General features: G+C 35.5%; 1 protein-coding gene and 1 long non-coding RNA gene across 18 annotated transcripts in view; one reads left to right on the forward strand and one right to left on the reverse strand.

Moving 5' to 3' along the window:
- The window catches only part of RALYL (RALY RNA binding protein like), a 708,475-nt gene that overhangs the window by 211,520 nt on the left and 469,359 nt on the right, over positions 1 to 27,596 (reverse strand). Inside the window, exons 1-3 of one of the 17 annotated variants that reach the window (XM_072804072.1) lie at positions 19,860 to 19,999; positions 16,877 to 16,962; positions 13,910 to 13,969 (exon numbers count right to left, since the gene is read on the reverse strand). The exons of 13 other annotated variants lie outside the window; for them this stretch is intronic. The gene's annotated coding sequence lies outside the window, so the exon portion shown is untranslated. Of the gene's footprint in view, positions 1 to 13,909; positions 13,970 to 16,876; positions 16,963 to 19,849; positions 20,000 to 27,596 lie in introns of those variants that run through there. 3 more of the 17 variants (XM_072804073.1, XM_072804074.1, XM_072804076.1) reach the window with 3 other exon arrangements.
- LOC140619947 (uncharacterized) lies at positions 20,098 to 22,335 on the forward strand. The gene is made up of 3 exons (XR_012019709.1): positions 20,098 to 20,346; positions 21,361 to 21,478; positions 22,071 to 22,335. It is a non-coding gene; the product is annotated as an uncharacterized lncRNA (long non-coding RNA).

A 27,596-nucleotide genomic window follows, 5' to 3' on the forward strand; every position in this document is an offset into this window, starting at 1 on the left:
TTTTACAAAACTAAGGTTAGATACACAATCATTCTAATTTTTCAAAATTCCATGTGATTCAGACTGCTCTCTATTTCAATATTAATTCACACTAACAGCAGAACAGTTTTGAGTAGTCAAGTGTTAAACTGGATGATGTTGCACTAAAATTTGAGTTTCTAGTAGCTATTACTGATTTGATGATCATTTAGGTCCCATATGTCTTTATTTCTCCAGGCTCCTAACTATTCCCACGTACACTCTATCTAGGGGCATAATTCATCCTCCTGTTAGGATTATATCATGTCCTTAGAAGCATTTTCCAACCTTTGTGGAAGTTTAATATGTTTACTGATTATGAAACCTTTTGTTCCCTGAAATTGGTTAACTTTGTCTCATAGTTAAATAAATATGGCAGAGTGATTATTTTAGCCTGCCTAAACTGGTACAAATCCGTGAAACCATGGTTGGCATATGTTGGATAACAAAGGAAAATGTCTGAGGCGTATGCTGCTGTGGAGGTGTAGTGGACATGTACAGAAGCTTTCGATCTTAACTATATAGTGTTAGTGTGATGCTATACTATTGGAAAAATAGCTTTTTTTCTATTTTATAAGTTGTATGCATAAACATAAGATTTGTAATGTTTCATTTATAAACTGCCTTCAACACAAGCTTACCTGTTAATAGTGTTTTCTTAAAGTATGGTAGTCTGTCTTCCAGAATTTCACTATATGCTTACAGTAAATAGTTACTAGCTTGTTGAAATGTTAAATTTCTTGTTTTGTTTAATTCTGTAGGGCATATAGCAAGCCTGAAGGACATTGTAATCATTTCTTACAGGGTGAAAATTTAGAAAGATTGTGTACAAGAGCCTAAATAGTTATTTTATTCATTATCTTCTTTTAAGACTTTTTTTTTTTTTTTAACAAATGCTATTTCCAGTTAATGCATTTGGCCCTACTGAATTTTGGGGGACCAGAAAACTTTTTAAAAAAAGCTCTGCATCTTACAATTGTAACCAATTAAGTATCGGCTTGGGATTGTTCTGAAGTATTCATTGCTTAAAAACTATTGTAAGTAACAGTTGGCAAGATCTCCAAGAAGAAAGTTCTATGTTAAAACTTTTGCCTGAAGGAATTTGTATGTGAATGTTAATGGAAAACACATTTAAACAAAATAAAATTTACAGTGGCTCAAAATGAAAGCCACAAACAAACAAACAAAAAAAAGAGTTTTACAGTATCACTCACTGAATACTAAAAACAATCCCATGATGGATTCCTCCTCCTCTTATTATTATTTTGGTTTTTTTTGCCCTTTTTTTAATGTTGCAGTAAGATAAGGCTGAGAGATTAAGTGTTCTGACTGAAACCTCACAGAGAACAAGAGGCAATGCCCTGCTTTGAACTGGTTGATATTTCTCTTGAGCCAGTGCCATGTAAGGTTGAAGCGATGCTTTCTGGTAGCTGTTTAGGCCACAAGGGATGAAGACCCACAGAGGGATATTTCCATAACAGCTAGTTGTGCTCAACTAACTTCCAAGAGGGATGAGTGCGGTTAACCACAGGCTGCTGGTGGGGACGCTCACGGTGAGAAGCACCATGGACTCCTTGGGATGGCAGAGGTCAGCTCGATTCTGCAGGAGGCGTGACTTCCCCTTCTCAGACATCACATGACCCACCTCTCCTCCCGCTGCCCCAGCCCTTATCATCCTTTCTTCCACATAGAACACTGCAAGAACATTTAAAGACTACCCAGAGTATCAAATGATTAGTCCATCCAGAGTTCTGACATCCTTACTAGTTTAAAAATTACAGTATGTACGTAAGTCATGAGTCACTAAGTCCTACACCCAAAACTAATGTTACACTGTATATTAACTAACTAGAATTTAAATAAGAACTTGGAAGAAAAAATACATAAAAATTAACAATATGTGTTAATTTTGACAGAACTTCAAATAATTTTATCAAGACTTAGTAGGTGGACTATGTAGCACTATTTAACTTGAACTGCATGATGCTTACATTTCAGAGACTTGCTAGAACAATAAAAATATTAAAACTGAAAAGGTGTAAGGTGTGAAGTTGCCAAAATTCCCCATTTACAGATGTCTGGTCTACCACAGTGAGCTTTTACAAGTTTGCTGGATGGAAAACTGAAGGGGCAGGTCCTGGGGCTACTTGAACCAGGTACTCACAGCAGGGGCTTCCATCCAGGACTCCCCAGAGGTAGCCTAGAGCTTTTTCCCTCTGAACACCCGAGTCCAAAATTATTTCTTTAATTGATCTGAGTGATAGCTCAACTTCCCTTTGGTCAGTTTTTCTCAGGTTCGCACAGAAAGTTACCTGTAGTTGACCTTTCTCTTCTGTCATTCTTGTCACTCTGCGGCACAAAGTTCAGATGTGGACCTTCTCTACCTTTCCCTCATTAGCACATCAGCTGCCCCTGAGGGAACTCCTCCTTTTCTCAGCTTAGCTCTGAGCACTGCCTTCTTTACTAAAACATCTCCTTTTTGGTGCAGTCCCTGTAAATTCTTGACAAAAGACCTTTGCTCAGATATTTCAGGGATATCACCCAAATATTTTCAACCCCAGCACAATCACTGATCCATCTTTTTGGCAATTTAAGAAAATGCATCTGTATTTTCTGTGCATGTCTAAGGTAAGTGATTTACTGTCTTGCCTAATGTCCTGGAACTGGATCCATACCTGTTTGCCCAGAGTCAAGTACCTTCTCATTAGTGGATAATCTAAAAAAAGAGTTATTAATTAAAATATTGAGTGGCTGACATATTAAAAAATCTTGTCATTTTACCTAGCACCTCATTTTACCATCAGATTTAATCATTGTTCTTTTATAATCAGAGAAAATATAAAATTTCCTAATATTCCGTCCAAGTTTTCACTTGTAATATTGGTTCATATGAGTGAGAAAATTTCCAGAATGATGCTGCTTTATACTTGACTATTTGTACTTCACAAACAAGTCAACTGTATATTCCTCAGTTTGGTTCACTAAATATTTTTATGTATCTGGAAAAGACTTTTCTAAGATTTTTTGTAAACAAGAATTGGATTTTATTATTAAGTCTTTATTCATTTATTTGGACTTTCTCCAGTTCCTAATGCTCTAATATCAAAGAAGTCTTTAAAATCATTGAATTCTAAAAGAAATATTTAATACTTTAAAGTATTCAACTTTAAATGTTTCTCCTTTATCACTCATACAACAATTGATTTTATTTTCACTGAATCTCCTTACTGGTCATTGTTGTTGAGCATCCTTGCTTTTGCTTAATTCCCTTTCTTTGTATGGTTTCCATTCTACCTTCTCTTAGTTTCATTGTTCTTTTGCCTTAGCCTAAATTTGATTTTTCATACTTAGTTTTATCTTCTTAGTGGTCTTATTTTCCCATTCATATTTGGATAAATCTATTTGCATGATGTCAAGGATAATGGCATTCTATCTTTTTAATCACATCCTTTGAATGGGCCCAAATATTTAATGGCTCCTAAATGACTTTTTTTTTTTTAAAAAAGGCTATAACATACAATTAGATTAGTTTTGAGTTTTCTACAGATTATAACTAGAAATATGAAGTAAGGTATATGTGCCTGTGTACATAGTCTATTTCACTTCAACATATCTTAGAAAATGTTGACTGTTACAAACTAAAAATGTAGCAATCCTAGACCTAAAATGTACCAAGTCTCTTAGGGTTACAGCCACATAAAGAGTAGTATATCCGTAACAAATTACCTCACAGACAAGTGAACACAATAATAGAGTTTATTGGATGTGGGCATGATGTGGGGGAACTGCTGAACCATGTTCCCTAGGGGTGTTTTATTTATGAAAAAGACTTCCTCAACTTTGTCTCAGACCTAGCATCTCCACTGTGTCCTGAGATGGAAGGATACTACTGAGTTGACAAAGAATCGTGGTGAGACATTAAAACATCCTTAAAATCACAATAGTTATTATGTTCATGAAAATTATGTGTAGAATTTCACTATAATAGAATTAACAAAATTAGAAATATATATCTCTCCTTTTCTTTATTTATATACCTATGTATCTACCTATCTCTCACCACCTATTTACCCATCTATCTACCGATTAAAAACCACAGAATTGTGAGTTGGAGAGCTAGTGTCTACAGTGCTTGGAGGATAAACCTTCAGTGGCCAGACTCTAGTTGGGGAAGATCCTTAAAGGAACAGAGAAAATGCAGGGTAATGGTGGTGATGTGAGGCAGATGAATGCAAAATGTAGAAATGTCCATGGAGAAATAAAGTGCTATAAGTGCTTTTGCACAAATTGCTGATTACCCAGCATATTGCCTTTTTCTTTTTTTCTGGTTGGTTCTTGTCTCCATCAACTTCTTCCATCAAACTTGCCTCTGAACTAAAACATTTGGTTTTCTCTTTCTATTTTTTCTTCTGCTTTCTTTTATCTATATAAAATTATAGTCTATTGGATATATGCGGTAGTGAAGCATAAGTAGGGGGTAAGTCACCTTAAATTTTTATTAGTATGAGGCAGAGGATAAGTACATTATGCTAAAAAAAAGTACATTATGCTGAATCGCAGGATTTAGCATTTTATTGTACGTTGCCTTGCTTTAAAGAGTATCTACGACATTGTGGTTAGGACCACATATTTTAATTTCACATCATCACCTCTACAGTTAACCAAAATTCGTTTCATAGTGCAAGCAATATAAATACATATTAGATCTTTTAAATGAAAATAGTTCATTGATTAATTACAGAGCCAAATGAAAACATATCAACAATTATTATGTGTTTAGTGCCAAGGATTTTACTTACGTTGTCTTATTTAATCTTGAAACAGTTATGTGAGAAAGGAATTGTTATCTCATTTTGTAGATAGGAAAACTGAGGTTCAAGTGAGGTTCAGTTCATAAAGCTCGTGAGAAATAGAGCTGAAATCTGCATCTACGTTTGTGAATTGCAAAAGCCGTGCCCAATTCATGATAGTATTATGATACTAGTATTACTCATCTTAAATGAATAAATGTCAGACGATGAAATCAAATTCAGAAAAAGTAGAAAACAGAGCACATTATCTAGAATTTTACTTCAATTTGAATTGCTGGACCTACTGCTATTCTTTTGGAAGATATACCTGCTTTTATTGTGTGAAATAATGGGAGAATAAATTTGACACATAGGATTTCAATATGGTATGCATTGTGATACCCATTCTAGGACTCCAAATAAAAGATTCTAGAGATGCATGAACAAGGATTCTAAAGATACTAATGTAAAGGCAACACAGAAGCCTAATAAATGCATATGATATATGCATATTAACTTAAGATCCAGTATGGATTTGGAGAATGTTCTTCAAGGAAATGAATCAAGTGGGTTAGAATGACCTAGGGGAAATTTCAAATAAAAAATAGGTAAGATTAGGGGCACCTGGGTGGCTCAGTGAGTTAAGCATCTGCCTTTACCTTGGGTCATGATTTCAGGGTCTTGAGATCCAGCCCTGCATCAGGCTCCCTGCTCAGCAGGGAGTCTGCTTCTCCCTCAGCCTCTGACCCTTCTCCTTCCTTGCCTCTCCTCCCTCCACCTCACTTGTGTGCTCTGTCTTAAATAAATAAATAAATCTTTAAAAAAAAGATAAAATTAAGTCATAAAGTTAAGTGTACACACCACACACACAATCTTAAAAATATTGGTCTAGATTTTATTATGGTTTGTGTTTTAAAAATGTAGTATCTAAAATGAACAGAGAGCAATACTAAGATGTGTGATTATTTACGGACTTTTAAGACTTTTTGGCTAAATATGAATTTCTATTTATGAATCATGTTCAGCATATATTTATTTCTGATGATAACATCAAAAGTTACTTCAAAATTTCTAATAATTTCCAATGTAAAATGTGCATAAAATATCTTTATATATTAATAGAATTCATTTCAGCCTGTCTACAAAAGTGGTATACACAGCAGTCCTGTTCTCCTAATTTCTTTCCTGTTCATATTTAGTTATAATTATCACATTGATGAGCGACTTCAGCCTGCTGAGTTGAATAGATTGAATTTTCAGGTATAATTTAGCATTACATAGCCCACGGGTATTTCAGGAATCCAGCTCCAATCCTCATTTTGTGTGTATTTGTGTCTGCTAAAGAGCTCAGAACCACCTGGATAGTCTTTGACCTCACATATGTGTTCAAAGACAACTATTTGAATAAACTCTGCATTTGCCTTTACCAGCACAGCAGTATGTGAACAGTAAATATGTAAATGAAATTCATGATTATCTTACTGTTATAAAAACCATTTTTAGATGTTTACTTAAATGGCCTTAGATACAGAAACAGGACTGTAAGTGGAAAAAAGAGTCTCAAATTTTATTTTCCAAACTGTCTCCTTTAGTTTGATGAACACTAAATCTCAAGTTATCTTTAAACCCTGTCTTGGAAAGCTTTAGAAAACCCACCTGGACTGTGCAGTAAATACATAAATGAGTCATTAGGGGGCTCACAAAATATGAACACAAATACAGCATGTGAAAAGGTGATTATTCAATTTCAAAAGCCTTTGGTTCCCAACTTCTAAGACTACTTAAAGAAATGTTTGTAAGAAAGTAGCATAGCAGAGAGGAAGCTGGGATTTCAGCTTGCAACCACTTTATCTTGATTCAATGAGAAAAAAAATGTTTTACTATTTTGGGGGGAGTTTATGGTATGTGCTTCCAGTAGCACAAATACCTTTGTTCCCACCAGATTAATCATATTAATCCAATTTTTATTATAAAATTTAAGATTCTATGTATGATTCCTCACTAAAATGAAATTGACTTTCATTTTTTTTCATATCTCTAATATATATATACTTCATGCACTCAGACTGTGCCATGTGGGTAATGTGATGGTGAGCAAAGATAGACACAATTGGTATAGTTTTTATTTTAGTGAGGGGTACAGACAATAACTGAGTGATAACATAAAAAAATATATTCTGTAAGTTCAAAAATAGGTGCTCTGAAAGTAGATGTATGGTCCTATGACAGTGTATTAAAAAAACAGCCCTTGACAGGAAGTTGATTCATTCTTCTCTAAGCTCTGTGGACGAGAGCTGTGCAAGAAGTGCTGAAAGACGAGAGTCCCAAGTGACCACAGGTTATTAGTGAGAGCTAGACCAAGATTGGTGGGAAGCTTGCAGGACTATGTGGATGTATAAAGTGGATGATGGTACACAATTGGTATTCAACAAATAATGCTGATAGAAGTTATTCTTGTGTTAACTTTGTTACCAAGTTGTAATAATACTCCAAACAGTTGTTCATTACTCAAAGTAAGACAATAATAGTTAATAGAATTCTATGCCTCATTACTCCATTCCATACTTATTAAGCATGTACTTGCATGAGCTAGAAGGGGGCAGAGGAAGATAAAATAACCATGGTTTTAATCTTGAAATGTTATTCACTAATAGATATTATATGAATCCAAAGGTTCTTAAAAATAATGTTTAATGCAAATGCTAGTTAAAAATATCTGTCCATATCTAACAGGATAAATGTATATGGTACCCTGACGCTGTAAAAGCTGGTTTGAGTTTTGCAGAAGTGTCACTGAAAGATGACAGAAAGCTGTGTAGTATGTCAGTAGGTATCTGAAGGAGCTAATTTCATGCACATCACTGGACAAGACATCTTGAGAAATTTCAGTGGAAGCAAAGCAAAATATATCTATGCTGGAGGACATCATAGGAATGAGGCCAAGATATATGTATGTGAGTTGGAGCCCATGGTCTCAATGGGTTAGTGACAGCTGTCCGAATATACTGAAGCAGCTGAAACTAATAAATTGCTGAGTGCAAAGGCCTGCCACATTCTGAGAAATAATGGTTAATAAATACAACTTCCGAAAATGGTAACAGGAATTTTTTTATAACGAGAACACCAAATCAAGGCATTCCTGGTTAATAGTCATTCCACTTGACATTACTCAACATCTGACAATGTTAATTATTATCTTTTTCTCGAAAACTCTGTTCCTTGACTTCTATGCCACTGTTTCTTATTTGCCTTACAAGCGTCAAATTTATATTTATGGATCAAACTATGCACAATGACAGATTCAGATTCTAGAGTTGCTAAAAAAGTGTTTTAAGGCTCCAGATTTGGAGCCAGTCTGGCTTATTTATTTGGATTTCAGTTCTGTCACCCAGGTGCATGAGCTTGGGCAAGTTGCTTTACATATCCATACCCAGTTTCTTCATCTATAGAGTTTTCCTCATCTATAACACTATCCCAGGATTATTATAAGAAATAAATGAGTTAACGTATAAATAGTGCTTAGAACAGTGACCGGCATATGCATTAGCTGTTATTATGAAATGTATGGATGTAGATGTCCACGAATCATGCATATCAAAGCAAGCATGTGGAAAAAATCACACTTCTCTTCCACTGTTTCTGGCCAGATTACAAACATGTAAAAGTAGAATCCACTATATCTACTTCATTTGTTACTATGTTCCTAGCAGCCAACTTGCGTCTGAAATATACTAGCTCTTCTCCAAATATTTATAAATGAAGGAATGTATTAGTTTTCTGTTTTGGCTCTAACAAATTACCATAAACTTAGTGGTTTAAAATTGCACAATTTTTTTTTCAGATTTTATTTATTTATTTGTAAGAGACACACACACACACACACACACACACACACACAGAGAGACAGAGACATAGGCAGAGTGACAAATAGGCTCCCTACAGGGAGCCCGATGTGGGACTTCAACCCGTGACCCCTGGATCATGCCCTGAGCTGAAGGCAGATGCTCAACCGCTGAGCCACCCAGGCATCCCTAAAATAGGATGAATTTATTCTCATAATTTAGGAAGTTAGAAGTTTAAAATAATGCAAGGGTCTGGTAACATCATTTCTGAAGAATTCAGAGGAGAACCATTTGTCTTTTCCATCTTCCAGAGCTGCTTGTCTTCCTCATCTCATGGCCCTGTCCACCTTAAAAGTATGTCACTCTAACCACTGGTTCCATTGACACGTCTTTTTCTTCCTTTGACGTGCCTGGCTCTTACAAAGATACTTGTTCTTACCACTGGACCATTCAGAAAATCCAAGATAATACCAGCATTTTAAGATCCTCAATTTAATCATATCCGCGCAATCCCTTCTGCCATATAAAGTAACATGTACATACAAATTCTGGGGATTAAGACGTGGATATCTTAGGAAAGTCATTATTCTCTCCATCACAGTCTACTCCCTAGCTCCCAAAGAGTCATGTCCATTCCTCATAAATAAAGTCTCAATACATTTTAGTAAAGACTCAAAGTTCAAAATCTTATCACCTCAGAAATCCCACTGAAAAAAACTCTATGATGTTTCAAGGATGGGGGATAGTCCCTTGTGGCTCTTGGTTCCTCACTCCAGGACCATAGCCCTGGCCTCTGGACCCCATGGCTCTATCTTCTGGGCCTACATTCTGCCCTCAAAGTCATCTATGTTGTTTTGTTTTTCCCTTGAGAATAGTACAAGTTAATAGTAGAGGAGTTTTGTCATACTATATTTCCTGTCTGTAGAACTTTGTTGAGTCCATCAGTCTTTATTTTGTCCTTTCTCTATACTTTCCAGTTAAGATGGCAGTATTTCTGCTTGTATAACACCCTCAAGAACCCTGTGGTTCACTCCATTAGACAAGCAGATCCTTCACAATTCTTTTGGAGAATTCTCTATTCCTGGCTTCCGCTAACATGGCTGAGAGGGTCCATGAGACACAGGCCTATCTCTTCAGTCACCTCTGTGTGACTGAACACGCCGACCTTTTTATCCTTTCAAAGTGTTAACAATAGATTGGCCAGTCACACTCTGTAACATCTCTGGAGCATGCTTTCCTGACGGCAAATCTCCTTATTTTGGCATCTTTTGCAGTCTGGATAGATGGAGAATTCCTCACATTATCAAATCCTAGTTCCTTTTTGGTTAACAGTTATTTCCTGAATTTATCTCTTACTCCTCACATTTTACTACAAACAGCAAGAATAAATCAGGTCATACTTCAATGTATTGCTTGTAAATTTCCTCAGCTAAATATCCCAATTTATCACTCACCACATAACTGCATTACAGGTACCACATAACAGTTCATCTGCTTTCCACAAAACTGTAGGACATAACTTAGCAAGCTTTCTACCATTACATAACAAATAACTCCTTTCCAGGTTTTCAATAACATATTCCTTATTTCCTTTGGAGTCCTCACCAGTATCCCTCAACTTAACATTTAATGTCCTTTCTACCAACAGTCTGCTTATCATGAGTTAAGTATTCCCTAAGGCAATGTAGATTTTTTTTCTACGTGCTCCTCACTTTCTTCTGTGTCCTTAAACATCCATTCTCTACTAACAGTCTGTGAAAAGTAATCCAGGCTTTTTTTTAATCATATTCAAAATTCCTCCAGCCTTTAACCATTACCCAATTCCAAAACTACTTTCTGATTTTTAGATATGTGTTACAGCTACACTCTACTGCTAGGTACAAAAATCTTTATTAGTCACATATTACTGCTGTAACATATTAGCAAAGTGATAGTGACTTAAAACAACACAAATTTACACAAAGATACATTATAATTAAAACGTCAGAAGTTAGAGAGAATCTTAAACAGCAAGAAAAAAGCAACTTGTTCTGTACCAGGGACTATCAGTTGATTTCTCAGCAGAAACTTTGCAAGCCAGAAGGGAGTAGTATGATAAATTTAAGTACTGAAAGCAAAAAACTTGCAATTAAGAGTTCTCTACCTGGCACAGTTATTGTGTAGAATAAAGAAGAGATAAAAGGTTTTCCAGACAAGCAAAAGCTAGAAGAGTTCATAACTCTTAAACTGGCCTGAAAAGAAATGTTAAAGGGATTCTTTTAAGCTTAGAAGTCACTAATTAATAACAAGAAAACATATGAAAGTAAAAATCTCACTGGAATTAATCTAGCTTTCTAGTATGAAGAGTTAAAGACAAAAATAGTAAAAATAACTATAAGTTTAAGTTAAAGGATTCATTAAGAGATGTAAACTCTGACAACAAAAACATAAGATCTCCCAATAAACAGAAGTCCAGGACTAGATAGCTTAACTGGTAAATTCTATGAAACATTTTTTTAAATTTTATTTATTTATTCATGAGAGACACACACACACACACAGAGAGAGAGAGAGAGAGAGAGAGAGAGACATAGGCAGAGGGAGAAGCAGGCTTCATGCAGGGAGCCTGACATGGGACTCGATCCCAGGTCCCCAGGATCATGCCCTGGGCTGAAGGCAGCACTAAACCGCTGAGCCACCTGGGCTGCCCCTATGAAACATTCAAAAAAGATTCAATACCTATCCTTCTCAAACCCTTCAAAAAATCGAAGAGAACAGCATGCTTTTAAACTTATTTTTACAAGGGGGTAGTGTTATCCTGATACTAAACCCAGACAAAGATATCACACACACACACACACACACACACACACACGATTACAGGCCAATAGATGCAAAAATCCTCAACAAAACATCAGCAAACTGAATTCAATAATACATTAGGAGGATCAAACATAATGATCAAGTAGGAATTATTCCAGGGATGCAAGAATGGCTGAACATCCACAAATTAATCATCATGAATCACCACATTAACAAAATGAAAGATAAAAACCATATGATTTTTAAAAGATTTTATTTATTTGTTCATGAGAGATACAGAGAGAGAGGCAGACACATAGGCAGAGGGAGAAGCAGGGTCCCCGTGGACAGCCTGATGTAGGACTTGATCCCAGGACCCAGGGTCACGACCTGAGTCAAAGGCAGACGCTCAACTACTGAGCCACCCCAGTGCCCCTGGTCAGTCCAGTTTTCACATTGCCACCAGAATGCCCTAACGCCCTCACATTTTTGGTTCCTTGCTAACTGGCTTCCAAATGACAATAACATCTAAAACTCTTAGCATGGGCAGCCCTGGTGGTTCAGTGGTTTAGCACCGCCTTCAGCCCAGGGCATGATCCCGGAGACCTGGGATCGAGTCCCATATCGGGCTCCCTGCATGGAGCCTGCTTCTCCCTCTGCCTGTGCCTCTGCCCCCCACCCCCCTCTCTGTCTCCCATGAATAAATAAATAAAAAATAAAAATAAACCTCTTAGCATGATATTTATGATCTTCCAAACTCTGGCCTCAATTTTTCTTCTTTTATAGTCTTAAGCTTCCACCACCCTCCATAATATGGGAAAGGCACATAGATATAGGTTGTTGTATAAACCTACCCGAACATTAATAGCATTTGTTTATGATGTTTATTTTTGAAAGGTCCTTCCTCCTATTCTATTTACCTCAAACAAGCTTCTCCTGAAGCTTCTTCTAGCACCTTCATTTGGAATTTGTTTCTTCTTCTATACTTACATAATAATTTATTTATAATATTCACCACAAGCTACTATAACAAACTATAGTGTGATTTGTTTTATAATTAAAATTAAATATTTCTCTCTGCCTTTCCCATAAGATTAATTATGAGGATAGAGTCAGTTTCATACTTAGCTTTATATCTCCCATAGTGCCCAATACTCTGTACTTAGTGGGTGCTCAATAAAACGTTACATGAATTGTGAAATTGTGAATTAAGAAATAATCCATCAAAAGGCAAGCATATACAGAGTTGCTTAATAGCCATTATGCTGCAAAAAAAAAAAAATAGTGCTTAATGTGGCTTAATGCCATGAGGGAAAACTAAATAAACCACCAATACCCTCTTCTTTGATTCTTAGGAAAATAATTCTTTACTCCTTTAGCTAAAGAATTGGTCATGATATGCAATACTTCAGTTTTTTAGTAGACCGAATTATTTCCCCCCCCACCTCTGTGTGTGTGTGTGTGTGTGTGTGTGTGTGCATACATGTGCGCACGTGCACCATTATAACTTTTACATTTCTCTTCTATTCCTGTATGGAAGTATAGTAACTCTTAATGAAATCTAGTAAGATAGAAGAGCCTTGCAGCTAAGTGATCCACTAATACAGGGCAAACACCGCCACATGGCCTAATAAGCAAATGGAAAAAAAGGGTAAATTTCAACTGCAGATTCACTATTTAGTGGTACAATGACATTGGATGGGTGCTTCTCATGCAGAATGTATGATGATACTTATAATTACATGGAAGATCTTACTGGACTTAATAAAAGTAGAGCTTATTACTTGAAAGTCTTCAAGAGTGGTGATGCAGTTGAACCAACAAAATTTATTTTCAGTTAACATTCCACGTGATCATAGGTAAGAGGGCCAAGATTAAACTCTAATTATAGAAGAGGATAAAAGTTGTTCATCCATTTATGTAAACTTTTGCTCCTTATACAGAATGCTGAGCACGTTATTCTAGGTTACCAACTAAAAAAACAGCTGCAGAAAACAGACTCACAAAAAAAAAAAAAGAAAAAAAGAAAAGGAAAAGAAAAGAAAGAAAAGAAAGAAAAGAAAGAAAAGAAAAGAAAAAAGAAAAGAAAAGAAAAGAAAAACAGACTCATTTCTAGGTACTTTACTACAGAAAGGGATATACTACAAAATATTAAATAGGTTACATGAACATTGAGAGGGATGAAGAAATAGATTTTAAATTGAGCTTTCATCAAAGCTCACTCAAATCTACACTGCAGAACTGAGCACCCAGATAAGCTGCTGCCTTTCTCAGGAAGTCACTTCCCGAGTACAAAGTAGGCTCTTTAACTGCCTATTTTAGAATCACGCCATTGCTGCAACTGATACACCTAGAGGATTAGGACACAATAGGTCACTCCTAAACCACGCTGTATCTGTTACAATCCAAACCAGCGAAATAAATGACTCATACTTTGCATTTTTGGTTTCCCAGTGTTTGAGGCAGAGCAAGTATTACCAGAAAAAGTTTGGAATAGATGCCGTATCCATGTCCATCATAGTCATCATCTGTGGTGAACTGGAACACAAGAAATGTTATAGTATGTCCACTGAATGCATTACTTTGCCTCAAATAGCATTAACTAGATAAAAATACGAAACTTCTCTGAATAGCAATAGCATTTTAAAAACAAAAATCCTGTTATGTTTCTCTGCACGTAAAATATCTAAGAGCTTCCATTAGATTAATTAAGCCCATGGGAATGGTACCAATGGATTGCACACAAGGTACAAGTTAGTCTCTGCCCATAAAAAAGTTGACAACTTCAGCTGGGAAGATAATGACTGGAAAAAGACAACACCAAAAGCCCAGACTGATACTTCTTTATGTAAAACTCATATGAATAGAATTTATTGGGAAAAATGACATACACAAATAACTGTACAGAAGTTAAATGTGGAGTTGGTACATTCTTCAAAGTGAACACGCTATGTAATCAGCACCAAGATCCAGAAATTGCCCCCTTCTGTCTCTTCCCAGTCACTTCTTCAAGTTACCAACCATACCAACTAATAACACTATAAATTGGTTGTTTTTAAACTTTATATAAATAGAATCATGCCCTGTGTACTCTTGTATTTGGTTTCTTGCACTCAAAATTATGTTTGTGATATTTAAGTATGTTGGTGGAGGCCACAATATTCTATTCATTTTAATCACTGAAGAGCATTTGGTTATATCAATACACTACAATTTTTCTTGTCCATTCGAATGTTGATGGACTTTAGGGTGGTTTCTAATTTGGAGCAACTGGAAATAACACTGTGAATATATTTGTATAACTCATTTGGTAAGCATATATATTTGTTTTTATGGGGTACAGATTTATGTCTAGGAATAGAATTACTAATTCATAGATAATATATCATCAGCCTAATAGATTTGACCAAGACTTTGCTTTAATTATTGTAGCTATATAATATTTTCCAAAGTGCTTATATCAATTTACACTCCCACCAGCAATGCATGGGAGTTCTCAATGTTCCACATCCTTGCCAATGTTTGTCAGTACATTTATTTTAATCATTTTAGTGGGTGTGTACTGGGATATCACTATAGTTTTAATTTGCATTTCCCTAGTGATTAATGAGGTTGTTAACCATTGTGTTTTTGTTCATTTATATATTCTTTCTTTAAAGTGTTATTTCAAGTTTTCTTCCATTTCTCTGTTGACTTTTCAGGGTTTTTTTTTTCCCCCTCTAATTTGATTTGTAGGAATTCTTGAAAAATTTTGGATAGGAATCCTTTATTAGATATATAGATATGAAGATAGAGATAGACATACCAAATATCCTCTTCCATACTATGGCTTGCTTTTCACTCTCTAAATGATACATCTGATGAACACAAGTTCTTATTTTTAATTAGGTCCAATTTTTCAAATTTTCTTGTTGTGGTTATTAATTTCTGTAACCTTTAAGAGAACTTTGTGTTCACCAAGATAGTGAAAATATACTCCTCTGATTACTTCTTGAAGTTTAATTATGTTCACATTTTGATCTCCAATATAACTGAAATTAATTTTTTGTATGGTGTGAGGTATGGATGGGGGTGGTGGTGTCAAGATTAACATTTTTAAGTGTTACACCAGACTTGCATTTTTAGAATAAATTCAACATGAAACATTATACATCATCTGTTCTTTAGATCATTGCATTCAATTTGCTAATATTTTGCTCTTGTTTAGATTTTTGGATTTATGTACATGAAAAAAAATCGGAATTTTCCCATTCCACTGATTCCAGCATTGCTTCTCTTGCATGTGCTTTGTTTTTCTGTGGTTAATCTTTCCTCTCTGTTCCTCCTCCAAGAGAGTTAGAGCCACTAAAGGAAACTTTGTGATTTCATAGTACCTGGAGCATCTCTCTGCTAAAGGCCTTGCCATTTCCACACTAGACTATAAGGGTAAAAGAATGCCAGTATTTATAGCTTAGGAGGTGCACTATTAATCTTTCTTAAATTAAATGGGGCTAGGCTTAATTCCTTAGGGATATAACCAGATAATTTGGAAGTCTTACTTTTTATTTTTGCATCTTATTGTATCTCTTCTGAATTTACACTCCCCTTAACTACTTAACGGCAAAAATAAACTGTTCTTATTAAAATGCACAATTTAATTTTCCTCTAGCACGAAGATTTAGAAAGCCAAAATATAATATATAGTTTCAGTTAACCAGAGATGGCTAAAATGTCCCAGATTTGATCTCAAGAGAGACATGTAGAAAAAGATAACCATCCTTGTAATCCAGAAGGCCATACTTTATGTATGACAGAAACCAAAGTCCCTTTGGCTCTCCTTCTGTAGTGGTTGATCAGAAGCACATTTATCATTTCTAAATCTTTTATAAAGTTATCCTTACAAACAATACAAAATGTTTGCATTGCAATAAAACTGAAGAAAGTAATTTTAACTTTTAGGTTTAATAAATATCAGCCATGTGGAAATTCTCCAAACAGTGCTTTAACCTGCCTGTAAAAATGTTATAACTGTGAAATGCTTACAGATGCTATATTTCTTTTCCTTTTAACCTCAAAAATCACTTTTATAAGGATAAGGATTTTGGCAATCACACCATTCAAAAGCAGCTATGTCATTTTTTCCCCCTGTGAATTCATATTTCTCTGACTTAGCTTCACTGATAAATTTATTAAAAAATATATGAAATAACAGATGCTATCTCCAAAACCTGGGTCCTCACAATCCAGCTCTTTGAACTTCACCATCTACTTTCTTTCTCTTTTTTCTAGATGTGTCTCAATTGTTTAATATTTGGCTATATATAGAACTTAGACTGATTCTATCTCTCCTATTATTTAAATGTGATAATGACACATAATATTTTTAAAGTACAACTGTTCTTCATATTAGCAATTTATGAATTATTTGCATATTATCATTGGACATATAATTGGCTTTGTTGGTACCTTGTTATTTTGTCCCCTAACCTTCTTATTAAGACAACAGGATTCCAAGGTCTCTTCCAAATAAATTCCACATTGATGAACACGATCTATTATTTAAAACAGAAAGGAAGTTTTACCAAGATTGTCTTACATTACAGATACTCTTTCTAAAGTTTGAAAAAAAATAAATAAAAACTATAAGGAATAGAGAAGTAGCTCACTTATAATCAATGGCACTTGGAAGGAAGAGCTGAATACATGAAAGAGAGTCTTGTTTATTCATTTTAATATTTTTATTTGATTGATCCCAATAAAGAGTAGTAAAATTAGCTTATATGAATTTATTATCTTTCTCATTTTGTTCCCATCTTAAAGTATCAGAATGTGCAAAATCAGTAAATGAATTAAGCAAAAGGGTGAGTGGGAAAATGGAAACAGAAAACAAGAATCAGGGTGGCCTGGGTGGCTCCGTGGTTTAGCACCACCTTCGGCCTAGGACGTGATCCTGGAGACTCAGGATCGAGTCCCATGTCAGGCTCCATGCAGGGAGCTTCTCCTTCTGCTTGTGTCTCTGCCTCTCTCTCTCTCTCTCTCGAATAAATAAATAAAATCTTAAAAAAAAAAAGAAAATAAGAATCAAAAGACTTACATAATGGTCCTTTGAGAATATGAGTCACTACAACCATCTTAGAGATTTCACCGAAACAAATGCCCTCAAGATGACATGGGAGAGATGATAAATACCTAGGCACTAAAACGTTACTGCATTTTTGCAGAAAATAAAAGAAGTATTTAGAACACTTCAGAACATTTTGTAGGACCCTGAAGGAGACAATGTACTACACATATTTTGAATAGGTTCGATGATTTTGTTGATTAAGCAACACATTTTTCATTATTACAATACTCTATCTCAAGTGACTGCTCCGCTCCATCTAATAAAGATATTTACCAATATAAAACAGAAAGTTATGGAAAAACTTAGATTGCAGTGTCCTCAAAGGATTAGACTCTAAAATAAATTTGATCATCCATGTGGAAAAACAAGGCCCGTGTCTATCGGAAAATCAATTAACACAATCATTTGAGTGAATTAAATAATATTGTTGTTTTTCATGGAAGGTTTTTTTTTTTTTCCATTTAGTGTGCTTCCATCAGGAGTATTTTCAGTAAATACAATATTCAGTACAGGAGGAAGCACTGCAAATCATAAGATATGAATTGAAATGAAACAGAATCATAGACCCAAAGATCATATTATGCATATGGCAGGTATTAAATAAGTGATTTTAACTGATCCAATGGGTCTGTGTAATATAAGAACACATATTTTATTAGCTTGTAATTAACTAAGTTAAATTCAACCTTTAAAATTGGCTGAATTAAAAATTTTAACTAACAATAATTTTAGCCTTTAAGTTTTTAATATTTCAGAATACAGACAAGATGAAGACATGATTATATCTGGAGAATTCATAAAGTTACCATTTTAGTTGGTTCAAGTATGTGAATGATGTTTATTTTTGGACCTGAAAGGACTATTTATATATTCAGTTGTTAGAAGGAAGGCATTAAATGTATACATTGTCCTGTTATCTGGTGAATTACACAAAGATAAAAGCACATGTACAATGAAGATTTTAGATATCACATGAAGGCAAGTCATTTTTCTTTTCCCCAAATTATATGAAATAAAAAATGAAGTGCTAGAAAAGGGGGGCAAATTAGTTCAATTACTATGAGGAAAAGAATATTTTTTTTAAAAACCCAGTAGAACAGGTTAATATAGGAAAATCACACACTGGGCCATTTCTAAAACATGACATTCTCTTTCACACCTAGTCAGCTCTATGTATGCTATTCTATTTGTCTAGTTCTCTTCCCTGTTTCCTGCTAGGACACACTCGTTCATGTCTCAAGACTCAGGTCACATGGCACCACCTTTGTGATGCTTGTCCCAACTGTTCTTGGCACGAGTATACTCAGCTCTGCTGTAATGATTGTGTTGAAAATGTAAACTTGTACCAAACCAATTGATACGAAGGAACAATTTGAGATTGTTTCTGTGTGATTTTCCCCCTGAGGAACGTGAAGTGCATGCAAAAGACAGTGCCAGCTGAATCTGAGCTGATTAGGAATACATGAAATGCACCCATATGCACACTTTAAACATGCTATCTCAGTTCACTAGGTTAGGAGCCACATCCCTCTGCATTTGCTACAATCTTCCCTTGGATTTCAGTTCACTGTCCTTCCTTTACCCTCAGTACCACAACTACAACTCTTACAATGTCAAAGCAAACTTCAGATTTTAAAGTAAAAATACCCTATGTATTGTGTCACTTATGTATTTCTTAATTATTAGTACATATAAATAATGCCACCATTCTTATTAGGTTCTTATTAGCATTTAAAAAAATAGGCCCCTAATGAAATTTTTGAGTGTTGGGCTCTAAACCTTTATTTTCTCATTGGTTTAGTAGTTATCTATTGCACAATCCAAGCACAATGCTTCAATTTTTAGAAAAGCAAATGTTGAGTCATAGCAGATGCTTCCTCTTCTGTGATTCAGTGGTGCTTAGTGTATTGGGTTGTGTTTATTTGTATACTATTTTCTTCTCTATAATATATAAATTACTGAAGTGGGAAAGAATCAGGTACTTGAAAGAAGCTGCTGAATTTTGGCTGGAAAGTTCTGAGTAAGGCAGGGTGGTGAGGGGCAGCAGTGTAGAAACAGGTAGGAGTTGGGTAAGGGCGTAGCCTCACCTGGTGGCCTGGAGTTGATGGGTGATTATGGAGCTCAAAAAAAACCAAAAAAAACAAAACAAAAAAAACCCCAAAAACAACAACAAAAAAAAACACACCACCACAACAACAAAACAACAACAACAAAAAAACCAAACTGCTTTTTCTCCCTCAGCTCCAGTCAATCACCAAAATCCATTCATTTCACTACATACTTACTCTCATATTCCTTTTGTCTGTGTATCTTACCAGTTCTTACCAGTTCTAGCTCAAAGTCTCATTATCTTGCCTCTTGATTACTATAACAGCCTTTTTCTCTCCTGCTATGGACTGAACGTTTGTATTCCATCCACCCTCCCCCACACACACCTCACACCACACTTCCACCCCTGTCAAATTCATGTGTTGAAGCTCTCACCCCCATTATGATGTTATATTTGGAGATGGAGTCTTTGGGATGTAATTAAAGTTAGATGATGTCATGAGGGTGGGGGCCTCCTAATGGGAATAGTGCCCCTGTAAGAAGAAATACCAGAGAGCTTTCTCTCTCTCTTTCTGTGTCTCTCTCTCTCTGTTCAAGCACAAAGAAGAGGTCATGTAAGCACACAGTGATATGGTGGCCATCTAAAAGCCAAGGAAAGAGACCTCAGATTTGACATCCACCTTACCATCATCCTGATCTTGGACTTCTAGCCTTTAGAACTGTGAGAAAATAAATTTCTGCTGTTTAAGTCACCCAGTCTACGGTAATTTGTTTTGGCAGCCCTACCTAATACTATCTCAGAAATACAAACTCCACCCTGACATGTATATAAGATATGCATATAAGCTATGCAGAACTTTTGAAACTCTTGACTGGCTTCCCAAACCTCTGGGATAAAATATAAATATCTTAACATGTCATACCAGTCTGTCATGACTTTAACTCTACCTACTTCCCAGCCTTAACTCTTGCCAGGCCTAACCCCCTCATTGCCAAATTATCTGTAGTTCCTTAGACAAATATCATATACTCTTTTTCCATCAATACTCTATTCACACAACTTCTCTGTTTACAGTGTCATTTCTCTTTATCTGTATGTGCAAATCATCTAATCTTCAAGCAGCTCAATCCTCAACTTCTCCAGAAAGCTTTGCCTCAAGGTAGTCTCTGCTTCCATAATTCTCACTTCCTATCTTCATGATTGCCTTGGATACAACTTTTTAAATATTTGATTCTAAGTTCCTTGAGGGCCGTTATCATTCACTTTCCTTTTCCTAATTCCTTCTATCCTACCACATACATAGTGGGTACTCAATACATATTTATTGAATAAATGCAAGTGTGCCTGGCAGAGTGACTTTGCAGAAGTTTCATATCTTCAATAAATGACAGCTGTTGCCATTATTTCTTGAACATGCTAATGTTAGTTTAGCATTCCATTTCCTCAGGAAATGTGAAAATAACGGAAGAGTCTCAAGAAAGAACTCTGCGTTGAAGGAGATTCAAGTACTTTTTCTGACCCTTTGTAGCCTCCTTTTGAATTCTTTATTACACACTTGTTGGTTGTATTAAAAAATGCTATACATTGTGTAGGACAGAGGAGGTCTTGTGTATAGAAGAAGGAAATCCACATAACTGACAATAAGCCATAATGATTAGGAGGTGCACATTCTTATAGAGACAACATTAAACAAAAGTAAGAAAACCAAAGTGGTTTTGTATAGCTTACAATATAGATGGACTTTGAAATTTGGAACTAATGATTTTGTTTTTTCAGTGGGCTGATAATTTGAGAGAAAAGTAATATCAGTTGACTTCACTCCCAAAGAACACATTCTGAAAAATCTATAGCTCCAGCAATCCAAAGAAGTTCAACCTCCCCGAAATGGAGAACTGTAAAGTGTTTTTATTTTCTACTTGTGCTGTATGTCTTTATTTCTTGAAAAATGCTATCTGAAGTGTGTAAAAGGAAAGTAGTTCAGGCTAATAATATAAACTAGAAGTACATGCATTGAAGGTACGTTCAAAATGTCATAAAAAAGGCATCTCATATGGGAGCCAGGCTAGCCATTGCTCTAAGTTTTCCTTAAAAACTTTTGACTGAGAAAGTAGCTGAAGTAATTGCATCTTGTATTTTCTTTTATTGCATAAAATATCAATACATGCTGCTGGTTTTAAGCATTTTCCATTCAGAAGCAATCTTGATTAATAATTTAATTAGATCTTTTGGTGTGATTATTAAGAAATAGGCAATTTATTTTTCATACTACAAAATAATATTTCTTACATAGTAATCTCTCCTTATTTTCACATACCATACTTTCTTTTTACTGACTTTTAAGATTATTAGTAGTACCTTGACCAGGTTTAACTGTTTAGTTCATCTCCAATCTATATTTAGTACTGTCTGAAAAGAATGGAATTATATTATTCATAATGCATTTTACTAATGTCAAAATTTTAACTCTTTTTTAATCTATTTAATAGGGCTAACCAAGAGCAAATTTAATCCAGGACATGGAGAGGTGGAGAAAAACAAGTAAAAACAGCCATAGAGGCTGAACTCAAATGTCTCCACCTTGATGAAATCTTTCTGCTTCTTCATTTCCTTAATTCCTCATTTCTTCCTCCAAAATGCAAAATTGTGTGATACTTATCCATGTATATGCAATCAAGCCTATGCACCTGACAACATTTTGAAAGAATTACAACTTCTGCATTCATTTTGTGTTCCCCCATAACTTGCACAGAAAGTCCTTAATAATAATTTGGTTGAGACTTACCTATGGCATAATTAGCTATTATTTAGCTTAGAAGAATCCATCACACTGTTTTAGGATCTGGTGGGGACCTTACACTGTCATCTGCTATTTAGCATAACATACTGAAAGCCATGGAGAGAGAGAGATTCAGATATCTCATGGATTCACTGTAAAATCCGTCTGCTCATCTGATGAAATGTTATTTGGGACATGGGATTTGGGATATGGTTTTGATTGCAACATGCTCATAAAAATCTTACAGGGAAAAAAAACACTGTGCTTACAATCAGGCTTTGCACATTTCATGTAATCCACAAACTAAAACTTATTTCTGCCATGTGGACATCTACAAAATCTTGCAATCACTTTGGAGCAAAGAATGAGCTACACTCTAATATCACAGTATAAGCAACCCAAATTCAATATCTGTATTTCTAGATTAGCGATTCATTGACTTTAGGATTCCTGGTTCAGAAAAACTCCAAAATGGAAAATATTCTTTCAGGTAAGGACATTAAGATATAATATCTCCTATCACCACTGTTTCATAAAGAAAAGACCATCCGATGTCTGTGAACTAAAACAAAGCATACAGGTAGCACAGCATCTATAGAAAGCGGGAAACTGGAAAAGGCAGACTTTTTCTAAGTGTCCATAACCATGAAATATTAGATTTGACAGTGAAGACAAAGTTAGCCTTCCAAAGGAAAAGACGCTTGAATATGGTGTTATTTGTCCTTGAGGTATGAATATTATCAAATATTTGTTCCCTGAGTCAAATATCAACCCCTAGAATTTATTTATTGAGTACCCAGTATATGCCAAAAAGAAAAAAAAAATGTTAGGGTAAAAGATAAATTGTCCTCTCCACCAGGATTATTCAGTCTAGATAAGATAATGATAATAAAAGTGACCTTTTTAGTATTTATAAAGTCCTGTATAATCATCCTAACTGTGCAATTTGGCTGTGAAAGAATTACAAAGAGCCCAGAGAGAACTACAAGAGGAGGGAACATTTAGACTGATGTTGAAGAATATAGTAAGAATAGAGAGAACAGTGGGCAGGGAACAGAAATCTAGGTCTAAGCCCGGCCCTCCACAGAAACCTGCATAATCCTCTGTGGACCTCAGTGTGATCACCTGCAAATGAGAAACCTGATCTGTCAAACCTCGGAGTCCTTGCTCAGTTCTATAAATTTTGTAACTCTTTTCTGATACCATAGCCAACTTGTATAAAGCAAGGTCTTAGTGATTTTCTCCAACAGAATTAGATAAATGCATTTTTAGAAACCGTAACTTCTTGGTGAGACTACATCATTAAAATTCTTACTTTTTTTGGAGTCAATTCTTTAAAAAATATAAGAACCCTGATGTTTCTTTCCTGAAGCTTTTTCTACAGGGAGAGTCCAATCATAATTGATAACTGGTTTACATGCATTGTGTTCAAAATGAGTTGAACGCCAGGCAGAAAGAATTATGAATAATTCCTTAAATGGGAGAAGCATAAAAACTACACAAAAAAATCTTTGAAGTCCTTTAAGTGTCTCCTCAGGGGAGAAAAGTTAGAACTGATCTTGAGCATAGTTTCCATACCAGGATCCCAACAGCAGTGGGGAATCAGTGCAAGAGTTGGAAGAAGATGGGTTTTTCTTTTTTCTCAGTAGGAAATAGTTAAAGAAGATGTCTTAAAGTGAGAAAATTAAACCCTGCTGTAGAGGAACAGGCTCTCAAGAATTTTGATATCAAATAAGCAAGAGTCAGCACCAACCGCCTAGGGGTGTTTTGAGACTAAATTAAGGAAGATGAATATAAAAAGAATGAAAGGACTAAGAATCAGTTTAAATGCACACTTTAGTTTGCCAACTGCTCTATTTACAGAGATGCATTAAGAAGTAAAGTATTTAAAGTTAGTGTCTGGTAGAAAATAAATGAAGTCATGCTTATTTAATAATTACGTAATTTTTAAAAGACATTGTCATTTACTAGTGTATGGTATGGAGCCAGGTCAAAAATTAGACATACTTACTCTAGTAGTGATGGAAGCATGCCATGTCCTTGAGGCCTGGATTACAAAAGGTGAACTGTCCTCTTATATTGAGAGACTATTATAAATCCTTAATATTGACTTTAGACAGAGTTGATCAGAAACATGGTTAGAAGCATAGGAGTGTTCCAAAATGGTAACACCCAAATGGCTCTGCCCAAGCAGATGTAATGTCAACATTTAGCAAAAGGGGGCAAATACTATGTTACTTTTGGTTTAAAATACAGAGTCTAAGAGTGAGGAGGAGTGAGGAGTAGACCCTGTGAGATGGGACAGAGCAGGGATGGTGTGACAAAACCAACAGTACACTGGGAATTCTGGCTTCTATTCCCAGCTTTCTATCACCTGCTAGCTGTGACTTACCACTGTATTGTAACAGCTCCAAGGGCAAGACCAAGTTTCATGTTTCTTGCATATAGTACGGTACCATGAACATTACAGTGATCTTAGAGTTGAAAGAGTAGTTGATCTCTGTGTGCTTGCAGTATAAAGTGCCCGGTGGATGTTTGAATATTATGCTGAGAAGACTGATCTCGGGGCAGAAAGAGTAAATGTGAGTAAATGTGATGATTCATTCTTATAAATGAATAAATGAGATGTTGAAGAAATCACTTAACCTCAACCAGTGCTCCTTCCAAATAACTCATTTATTAGTGAATCTCTCTGATTCTCTCTTGTTTACTTCTTGGCTTCTTTATGTTGTCCAATTTTGTTAAGTTCATTAATATTATTCTCTTATATTATTGTCTTACTGGATCCTTCCTGAACTCTAACCCTCGTTTGGTCTCACTCCATTATAAACCAAGCTATATCAGTCATCATAAGTAAAATAACTTTGTCATCTTTAAAATCCTCACCCACATTCATCCACCATGATGACTACTTTATACAGTGTCTCAACAATCTGCTTCTCTTTTTACTTCCCACTGTAATTACCCAAGTTTAGAGAACAATTCTGAAGGTGGCCTCACTGCCTTAACAATCTGATCCAAAGTGTTCTCTTGGCATAATATTTGAACTTCCGCCCTGTAGAAACTTGGCACTTTATACTGCAACCACATGGATCAAATACCCTTTCGACTTTGAAATCACTGGGTCTTTATCCTGCTGCTCTGTTTTAAATGATAGCCTACATCCTCTTCTCCAACATCCTACCCTTACATGCATCCCAGGGTTTTATTCCCTTCAAGACCTTTACTCAAAAACTTCTTACTCCATGAACACATCTTTTTTTCACTCAAGCAGAATTTATTAGTTTTTCCCCTGGGCTCCCACAGTAGCTCCAGCTCTGCTGAAATGAGCTGAAAGAACAATGTGAGACAAAGTTTTAATCATGTTGAGTCCCCTGTGTCTAACACAGTGACTAGTCAATAAACATTTTCTGATCATCATATACCTTGACAGACACAGACTTCCATGGTATGCAGTGGTAGTAATTTATAAAATAACTACCTGCTAGTAGCACATGTCTTTTCTTCATCTAAGGAGGTAAGCCATGGGAGAAAGGTGACAGCCTATAAATATTTGCCTAAAAGTCAAACATAGTAATGAGAAGGCTGAGGGAGGAATGCATGTCGCAAAGACACTATTTCCTCACAGAGCGCCATATTCGCCAAAGCCTCTGTGGAAATAGCCATTCTTCCCAATTCAGTCTCAGAAAAGCACCATATCTTCTGCAGTGTTTATGAATATAGGTGCATGGCTTCAGAAGGGATCCCTATGCACCACTGCCTACTAAGGCACTTGGAAGGCTGGCTTATTTTGGATGTGGATCAGTAAAGGTACAAGATAGGCTAGTTCCATTCTGTGATACCAGAAACAAAGAAGCCATCAGACGACTCAGATCATCTAAAATTAGAGCTAACTTGAAGTGGTTCTCACTGATTAAAGTTGGAATTGTTTGAAGGGGGAAAAAAAGAATAGATGTAATAGATTAAAAACATTAAATATTTAAAAACATGAGTTCATAATGATGGTAGGAAAAATGCTTCATCAGTCACCTTTAAATGATATTAAAAAACCAACTCATTATTTTGAAAACTGATAAACAGTCAAGCATTTATCTTGATTTTCCTAAACTCACTGCAGTGCAGCAGAGCTAGAGCTGATCAGAGAAAATTTTTCAGAGAAATTTTATAGCAAATAAATTAAGAAGAAATAATAGAAAATCAACATTTTGGAGTCCTGATGAAACACTAGATTCAGGCAATGATCATAAATGGCCTTAAAATCCAAAAAGAGGGACAAATTGCATTAGTGTCTTGATGGAAGTACTCCAATACTGTAAAGTATTCCTGTCAAAACTTGAACCTGAACCTGATCAAGTCTCTAGATTTAATTAGCAGTTTATAGGAAATACAAAGGCAGTGGAAAAATATTTTTAAAAATTAGAAGATCAAAGTTAAAGGTTCTATTGGTCATTCACCCACCTTGTCACAAATAAATTAAATTAAAATAAAAAAAGGAGAGAGAGACACGATCTCTCTGTTCAAATAAACCTACTCTACCTCCCTTTTACCTGACTAACTTAAATTTATCTTCACTACTCAGCACTTAGCATGAAGGTTTGTAATTAGATTATTTACCTGTCTCTCCCAATAAACAGAGACAGTGACTTATTAATTTTGTATTATTACCAATTACCAGAGTGCCCAGTACAGAGCACAAAATGGATACTCAATAAGTGTTTGTACAATAAATAAACGAATGAACTCCAAGCACCATCAACTTCCCATTTCTTTTAACTCCTTTTTCCATCTTATGTGATCTGGGAGTGGGGAGCTAGAAGTAGCGATGGAAGGCAAGATGGTAAAGAAAAGTCTCTCGTCTGATCTCAGATCAAGGTTTGCAAAGTTAACCTCTTATTAGTATTCTCAATACTTGCTACAATATGTGATACATTGGTATCACCTGGGGAAATTTTAAAAACACATTTGATCACATCTTCAGAGATTCTGATTCATTTGATTTTAGATGGGACTCAGGTATAAGATTTTTTTTTTTTCCAGCTCTTGAGGAGAAACATACAGGGGGGCCAGTATGAAGAACTGCTTTGTATCCATTTTTCATGCCTTTCCACCCCACCCTGTCTCTCAAATTCTAACCTCGCTTATGGAGGGGGATTCACTGTTACAGCCTCAGACCCTAGGTATGTGTGTGGGTCTGTGAACACATGTACACTCATTTCATATATATGTTTTGTTCATG

This window comes from Canis lupus, chromosome 28 (assembly GCF_048164855.1).
Source record: "Canis lupus baileyi chromosome 28, mCanLup2.hap1, whole genome shotgun sequence".
NCBI lineage: Eukaryota > Metazoa > Chordata > Mammalia > Carnivora > Canidae > Canis > Canis lupus.